Source organism: Portunus trituberculatus, chromosome 15 (genome assembly GCF_017591435.1).
Source record: "Portunus trituberculatus isolate SZX2019 chromosome 15, ASM1759143v1, whole genome shotgun sequence".
Classification (NCBI taxonomy): domain Eukaryota; kingdom Metazoa; phylum Arthropoda; class Malacostraca; order Decapoda; family Portunidae; genus Portunus; species Portunus trituberculatus.
The window spans coordinates 17342362-17351128 of NC_059269.1; the positions used below are offsets into that span (position 1 = coordinate 17342362).

At 41.9% G+C, this 8767-nt stretch overlaps 1 protein-coding gene across 1 annotated transcript in view; it reads left to right on the forward strand.

Moving 5' to 3' along the window:
- The first annotated feature begins 6877 nt into the window (after positions 1-6877).
- Positions 6878-8767, forward strand: part of LOC123504312 (semaphorin-2A-like) — a 558274-nt gene continuing 556384 nt past the window's right edge. Inside the window, exon 1 of the mRNA XM_045254734.1 lies at positions 6878-6994. The gene's annotated coding sequence lies outside the window, so the exon portion shown is untranslated. The remainder of the gene's footprint in view (positions 6995-8767) is intronic.

Sequence of the window (8767 nt, forward strand, 5' to 3'; positions counted from 1 at the left end):
GGAGGTAACAATGAGTAGTGTCCCATGCATAATACATACAGCCTACAAAACCCTCGCCCTCTTTATGCCCACCTGACCCGCCGCCCTCCATTCCTCTTGCTCCTCCACCGGCCTCCCTTTAGCCAGGCCTTCAGTCATATCAATAAAGCAGGCGACTGTATAATATACGAGCTTCATTCTGGCGTGGATTACAAAAGTCCTTATTTTAATGCATCTCGAAACACGCCCTTGAAATATTGAAACAAATGCTTGCCGTGTTTTTCCACCCTCGCATACTGTATGAATATATTCCATAGAGAGAGAGAGAGAGAGAGAGAGAGAGAGAGAGAGAGAGAGAGAGAGAGAGAGAGAGAGAGAGAGAGAGAGAGAGAGAGAGAGAGATTAAAACGAGGGAGGAAAAATGGAAGGAAGAAATGGAGGAAGGAATGTAGAAAGATAGAGAAGAAGAGATAAAGACAGAGAGAATGAGAAAGGCAGAGAGAGAGGCAAAAAGGGAGAAAGAGAAGCAGGGAGGAAGACATATTAAAAAAGGAAGGAAAAATGGTAGGAAGAAAGGAAAGGAGGAAGAGAAAAAGCCATAGAGAGAAGGAGAAAGGCAGGGAGGCAGAGAGTGAGTAGGGAGGAGGCAAGCAGGCAGGCAGTATGATGGGCAGGTATGCAAGCCAACCCTCCACTCCAGTGCTCCCAAGAATTTATTTGCGGTAAAAGCCACGCCGGAGGTCCCACGACGAAGCTGTTTCCCCGTCTCTCCTCTACTTGATCGCCTTGTCATGTTTGCATACTGAATTTTCTCTTAGGCTCTCCAGATTTATCAATGTTAATATCTGTTTTGCCGGAATATTTGTCTTTCTTTTTCTCTTGCATTAAATTTTCATCTCATTTAAGGGTTTTGTGTTGTTTTGCTTCATTCTTCTGTAAATAAAGTGAATTTTTTGTTAGTTTTTTTTCTTAAGATTTTCTAAGTTAGTATCTTATATTGCTACGCGCTGGCCTTTCTTCTTATCTAGCTGCTTAATTTTATATCATTTTGTTTTAATCGTCGGGATGTAAACTGTATTCTCTCTCAGGATCTTCATATTTCTCTCTATCAATATCGTGTGTGTGTGTGTGTGTGTGTGTGTGTGTGTGTGTGTGTGTGTGTGTGTTCTGCCAAACGCCATTACTTTGATATGAGCTTCTACAGTACACACTCGTATTCAATGTTCATCTCACGTTTCCTGCCTTTCTCTCTCTCTCTCTCTCTCTCTCTCTCTCTCTCTCTCTCTCTCTCTCTCTCCCTCACATACAACTACGCCCACGCCTCCTGCATTACTTATCTGCAGTGCAATTTCAGTGTTCACATATTCCTCTATCATATGCTGAAATATATATGATTGATAAATAATAAATGCATTTTTTTCAACCTTTATTTCATTTTCCATCCTTGTGTTATTTTTTATAGTCTGTTTGCTAATGCTTATGATGAGTAGGTCATTTCAAGGTTTATCTGCTAATACTGTAACTCTCCTTGTCTTTTGGAATTTGCTGTTCAACGTATATTATGTTGTTTTTTGAGGCTTGTAGCAAATTGCCCACCTCATTCATCATGTACATTGCATTATGCTTCGCACATTTCATTCCATTTTCCTCTGATATGAGTCTGATTCTTGAAATTAGAACCTAACAATATTAATGATCATCTAAACAAGCTGTGGGAAATAGACGTCCGTGGGAAAGTGTCGGGAATAGCGAGGCAGCTTTAGAAACATTGGCAGGAGAGGCTGACAAAATAGTAGTCTGATATCCATTTGTCAGTCACTAGGATTAAGATTTTTTTTTTTTTCATTCAGGGGAGAGAGAAGTATGTTTTAGAATCTCTCTCTCTCTCTCTCTCTCTCTCTCTCTCTCTCTCTCTCTCTCTCTCTCTCTCTCTCTCTCTCTCTCTCTCTCTCTCTCTCTCTCTCTCTCTCTCTCTCTCTCTCTCTCTCTCTCTCTCTCTCTCTCTCTCTCTCTCATAGTATCCCTCCGTTCTTCCGGGTGGAGTCTCAAGGGGAGGCGAAGGCTTACCTGTTGGGCCCTCACGGTGTTGGCTGATGGCCGAGGGAAAGGACGTGAGGGGAGTGAGGGGAAGGAAGAACCATAGAGGGAAAAGACAGGCAAGAAAGACAAGAGGCTGGAAGGAAAAAAAAAGAGAGAACAAACGTATCATGGAGTTTTAAATTGATAGTAACGCTTTTTCAAATATACTCATTGTGATAAGTATGTGATGATTTTTTTATGTCTATATTTAATTGTTCATCTTCAGATTTAGGATTTGCTGTATTTATTCTTCTCTTTGCTAGACATTTTTTTCTCGCAGTTGATTTTATTGTTTTCGACTTTTTATTTCGTGTATGGCTGTCTCTTAACCCTTCAGTACCATGACGCGTTTCCGTATTCATTCAGCTTACTATTTGGTGATTTTATGCAGCTTCACAAATTTATATGGGGATATTAAAATAGTGAAGACTGTGGACATTGATCTGACCTCCATAGATCCTTCCTAATGTCAATAGAATGGTTTAATCGTACACAAATCTCAAGGTAAAAATGTGTCCCAGTACTGAATGGTGTAAATCGAAATGCCTCAAAATTAACCCTTTATTCTAGTCATATTTTTTCTTCCCATTATCTTTTGACAGTGGTCAGAATGTTAAAGAAAAATAGTAAAGCAGTAAAAAGCGATGATAGAGAAAACACGTCCCTCTTTCCATTCTCCTCTACGATAATCTCACATTCGTTTCACCTTAAGCCTTCAGAACACGGTAACATAAACTCCCCTACGGTGCCTTTTATTTTGTTACCATTCATTACGAGCACACACGGCGTGGTCAACCTATCAAGTGTAATCAAACTGGCAGATGGACCAGCATAACTAACCTGTGGGCCACGTTAAGGTAATGATCAGCCCACTAGGGAGCTTTGAGCGTCGCTGAGTGGTGGAGAGTGGGATCTAAATTGAGGAACGAGGGAAACAGAGGCAGAGTGTTGTGTAACCTCCATGAAGTGACCACAAGGCAGAATTACTGATTCCTGGTCACGTGGCGTTGGTTTAATGCAGGGAAGACAACCAGGTGTCCATTTGGTTTCTCGTGTCCACTGTAAGTTTAAATGAAAGTGATTTGAAGTTTGAGCAAGTGAATAAATGATTAAATAGGTGGATATGGATAAGCAGGTGGTTTTTGGCTTAGGGACTCTGCCAGTTTGGAAGAATAGATGAATTTAAGGATAGAAATGAAAAAGAAGAGGAGAAGGAGGAGGAGGAAGACGAGGAGAAAGAAGAAGAAGAAGAGGAGGAGGAGGAGGAGGAGGAGGAGGAGGAGGAGGAGGAGGAGGAGGAGGAGGAGGAGGAGGAGGAGGAGGAGGAGGAGCATGAAGTGAAACTTATGGATGCAAATGACAAGTGAATGTAAGTAAATGTGGTTTTCTGTACAGGGAGTGCCACATATTCCTTTAAGAAGGGGTGGGGGTCTCAAGACATTTATCCTTTTTTTTTTTGGCTAAGTATGGAACCTTTATTGATCTTGGCAACTAATTGGGCCTCTTTTTTCATTCTTTTGTTGCTCTTGGTCAATTGTTCCCTCTTACATTAAAAAAACAACAACTAAGCCTGATAGTTTCTTGTAGTTTCTCATTGGAGCACTCATGTTTTTAAACCCTATATAGTGAAACGTGTGTAAGCGTAATTTTCGAGAGTGTACCTGCTATCTCTGTGACTCTGATTTATCCAGAGATTAATGGAATAGACTCGATAATGAAGATGTTATTGCTGAGTCAACACGAAGCTCCAGAAGATTAGACAAATTTATGGATGGAAACAATGGTTGGAAAAGGGATTACTGTGTGTTAAGATTAATGTTTTTGCAATTTCTTTTATTTTCATGCGACTTTATATCCTTAGCTCAGAGAGAGAGAGAGAGAGAGAGAGAGAGAGAGAGAGAGAGAGAGAGACTTAGACTTGTTTATTATTATGGTCAGAGTTTTTAACAAAGTATGGAGCACAACTTCCATACAAAACATACATGGTAAATTTATCCATTGACTCTGTACACATTATAGAAAAAAATACAGACAGACTTAACAAATATTGCTAACTTGTGTCGTATCATGTATGTGTCACTGCAACGGTTCTACAAATTTATACCTGGTTGGATTATTACCGTAGAGAGAGAGAGAGAGAGAGAGAGAGAGAAAACATCACCCCTGTAACTTTTTTTCCTTATTTTTTTTTGTTGGGGATGAAGTGCTGAAAATAATATAGAGGGAATGTGCCGTCAAATAGTGATTTCTCTTTACCTTTTTCATTAATTTGGGCCGCCGAGTTGCGATGCCGCGTGAACCGTTGACGCCAGAACTGTCCAAACTCATGGCGACCCGGAGCTGACTGCAAATATATGACGCATTCTCTCTCTCTCTCTCTCTCTCTCTCTCTCTCTCTCTCTCTCTCTCTCTCTCTCTCACCCTAGGCTCTAGCACCACTTTATCTGGCGGCAGCTTTATTGCTTCCCATAGAGCGAGACTGGAGATAGCGCAGTCCATCCTCTCATAATGCTTTTTTATGCATTGATCACATCTCCCCCTTTGACAAACAAATTGTTCAATCATCGAGCAAATAGTGGAAGTACGAACTCGCTGGGAATCAGAGTTCGGGCAAACCAAGGTATGGGAGGGAGGGAGAGAGAGAAGGAGAGGAGAGAGAGAGAGGAGGGACTAGGAGGGATTCGATATAGAGGGGGAACCCAGAAAAAAAAGTAATAAAAAGAGAGAAAAAAAAAGTTGATTCAATTTAACACCCGTTCGATTTGATTTAGATTCCGGACGCGCGCACCGAGCAGACCCGTCATCGAGCAGGACATCACCGCTTGTCACCCCCTGTCCTATGGGTGTCTATGGGTGTTCTGGGGATGTCCTGCCACAACCTCCCCCCTATGCCATACCCCTGTACGTTTGCCCTACCTCCCTTCACCCTGCAATACCACCCCTGTACCCCTCCACGTACCTCACTTACCTCTACAGTACCTGGCAGGGGGACGGGGGAGAAGACAGACCCGTGTGTGTGTGTGTGTGTGTGTGTGTGTGTGTGTGTGTGTGTGTGTGTGTGTGTAGCGGAAAAGAGAGAGAAAAAAGCCTGAAATCTCAATCACAAGTGTCGAGTTGCACATTTAGAGAGAGAGAGAGAGAGAGAGAGAGAGAGAGAGAGAGAGAGAGAGAGAGAGAGAGAGAGAGAGAGAGAGAGAGAGAGAGAGAGTGGGGGTATGTAAGTGAGGGTGCTGAAATTGTTCCTGTCGTCTATCAGATATGAGGAGAAAGGAAACTCACATTGGCGGGGGAAGGGAGGGAAATTAACGCAGGGAATAGGGAGAGACAAGGAACCTCCCCTCCCCTCAGCTCTCCCTCCTGTTGTTTGATAAGAGGCGACTGACCGATGTGTTCTGGCCCGTCACTCATTTGCCCCCTGTTGCTGTGTGTGTGTGTGTGTGTGTGTGTGTGTGTGTGTGTGTAGAGAGAGAGAGAGAGAGAGAGAGAGAGAGAGAGAGAGAGAGAGTATAGGGGTAGACAGACTACTTATGCAATAATGAAAACGTTAGTCTGACAACCAACAGCCGTTCATACACAGCCACTATTAAGACGCTTACCACAAAGATCCTCATTAAAAATCATTGTACGTCTTATCTCGGCAACATTCAGCAGACACTCGTGGAAGTTGATAGTGAGTTTCAATTGCGTTTTCATAATCTGAGTGGCTGTTTACTAAGGATTCCGCGCATTTGACAGGGAGAGAACTTTGAGAGTAGAGATTGTTTACCCTCGTGGCCTTTGAAAGATAGTCCTTATGAGAACACAAAGCGAAATAGCATCAGCAGTTAAGTTAGAGAACGAGACGAAGATTAGATAAGATGGACAGTGAAGGATCCCAGCACTTAGTCTTTCTGCTTACCGCAAGAGTGTACGAATTAACCCAATGTTCCTACAGCAGATCTCATATTTCAGAGGTTTCTTGTTGACTCAGCTCTCCTCTGACGCTCCCACTTTTAATTTACTTTGTTCCATTGTTTTATTAAGGTGGACTGTTAATTAATTTACTCACTGATGATGTCCTTTTTCTGAACATAATATTTGTAAACCTGACAAACAAAGTGACATCCATCTGTAGCCAAAAGCTGTTCCCTGGAGGTCTTTGGCGTCTTGCTTGACTACTTTCAACAGGACCTGGTGGAAGCTGCTGAGGTTCTCAAGAGCGCTTTCAATACTCTAGTAATGTAACAAGTGTTCTACATCAATAATGAGAAAAACAAGTACAAGAACCTGACTAACCACTTCTGTGACTTCTGAAATTAGTTCTCTAGATATGACAAAGTGTTTCAAGATATCAGGTTCACTCTGGTCTTCTGCACTGCATCTCCTTTCGCCCTTGACTGCAGGTCGGGCCGCGGCTCATGCCAGTCTGCCCTGCCCTGGGGCGGCTGTCCATAACAAGTGGGATTGAAAGAAACTTGCCAACCACATGATCACACCAGCCACGTATTAGCTGCTCATATCGAGAGGACAAAAAAGGAGCGAGGCGACTGAGGAGTGAGAGGAGTCAGGGAGGGAGAGGCAGTGTCCAGGTTGCGTCCAGTGAAGGAGAGACATCTCGCGGTGCACGAAGTCTGTCAGTGTCGCGCGGGTTGCCAGCTACTCACCACAGGGAGGAAAGGCTGGCCTGGCACAGCTTACCCCAAAACCAACCCCGTCTAGATCCTACCTTCGTCCTTGAGCAGTGTGTGCCTGTGGCTGTGGCTATGGCTGTCAGTCTGGGCGGGATCTTGAGAGTGTTCGCGTCGGAAAGCGGTGGAGGAGGCTGTTTTTTTTTTTTTTTTTTTTTTTTCTTTTTTTTATCAGTGGCTGCGTATCACCTCAGTGGGCGTCAGTGCTGTCAACAAGAGAGGACAAAAGGAGACGTGATTATGTGTGAGCCTCGTCATCACTCATTGAGGTCTGTGTGTGTGTGTGTGTGTGTGTGTGTGTGTGTGTGTGTGTGTGTGTGTGTGTTGGAACAATGACTAATTATTTCCTATGCCGTAGCTTATTTTCAAATCTTTTTTTATTTGATTGATCAAATCTTTCAAATTTTTCTTACGTATTGATGAGGTGAAGGTTTTCGTGTAGGAGTTTCTGGCTGTTCACTGGGGATCTATTGCCTTCATAATGTGTATGTTTGATATCAAGGCACTCATACCTACATACACCTTCCAAACCTCATCAAATCGCGTACTGCTGATCAGAATAATTATTTATTAACCCCTTCAGTACCATGACATGTTTTCATATTTATTCTGGTTACTATTTAAGGATTTTATACACCTTCAGAAACTCATGTCTTGATGAAAATAGTAAAGACTGTGACCAATAAACTTCTACCTCCATAGGTCCTTCCTAATGTCAATAAGATGGTCTAATCATATACAAAAGTCAAGGTAAAAATGCGTCCTAGTATTGAAGGATAAATGAGTAATGGATAAGTAACAAGTTATGAATCAAACCTTAATTGCAAAACAGCATATAATTCTTGATATACACAACCTTATAATGATGTTTCGCGGTAGAATTAAACTGATTCCATAGAGATGAGAAGGTTTAAGGTGTGTTTGGTTACCACTTAAGACCATTCAGTATTGTTCTCTCAGGAGCCGTCAGAGGAGGACTGTTCTCATGTTAACCAGCAGGCCTTTAAACAGAAATAATGGCCTCGTGTAATTTATAGCATCATAATGAGGGTGGTTTAGTGGAGAATAATTCAGCAATATGTTCTGGCAGTGGACCTTCCTGTGATTTGTTATGGAAATTTTACTGGGGAATATGTTAGGATAATGTTGCAATGTTGTCACGCGTGTGTCAGGAAGATGAAGACTCACTGGCGCTCTGATACTGATTTGCTGCCTTCTGTAATTGTCCTTTTATTCAGTAGCGATGGCCAAACAACGCATTTCCAGGTAAAAACATCACAAGTCTATAATATTTTCTATTCTATTAATTTTCTTTAACGTGAATAAGATACACAGATGGAAAAACATCAAGTGTATGTGTCAGCTTTTTTTTATATATAGATTTTTCATTCATAAATAAACTAATCAATCTTCCCATTGATTTCCTTTGCCGTGAACAAACTTTGGGTCAAATACGCGTCGTTATTACAGTTATTCACTATTTTTAGTAGGAAATATTTCCGGTAATAAAAAAAAAAGTTACTCGAAAAATGCGTAATTCTGCGGACACGATGGAAAAATAGGATTAAAAATGTGTATATTTTTCAACAAGGCAAGTTAATTTTTAGGGCTTTTAATATATTAATAATTCTTGCTAATGGTGCCGGCATTATTCTAATAAATTAACTTCTTGTGATATCTCATAATTTTGTTGATGTAACTACCAACCACTCATTTCTAGAATTATGTCTGTGTGTGTGTGTGTGTGTGTGTGTGTGTGTGTGTGTGTGTGTGTGTGTGTGTGTGTGTGTGTAAGTGTGTGTCACGCAAAACCCCTCTATCCTACACCACCGTCATTTCACAAGGCATTCTCTCCGGCACACCGCCAAAACCATACACACACCAATAACACCACTAACCTGGTCTAATGTTATCAATTTTCCCTCAAAGCCACTGTGGCCCAGCGTTGAAAGCAAGGGTGAAGTGAAGTTACTCAGCGTTAGACAACATATCGCGGTGTCACGTGCTAGGAGAAGGAACAAAGAAGTGGTTTCAATCTATCG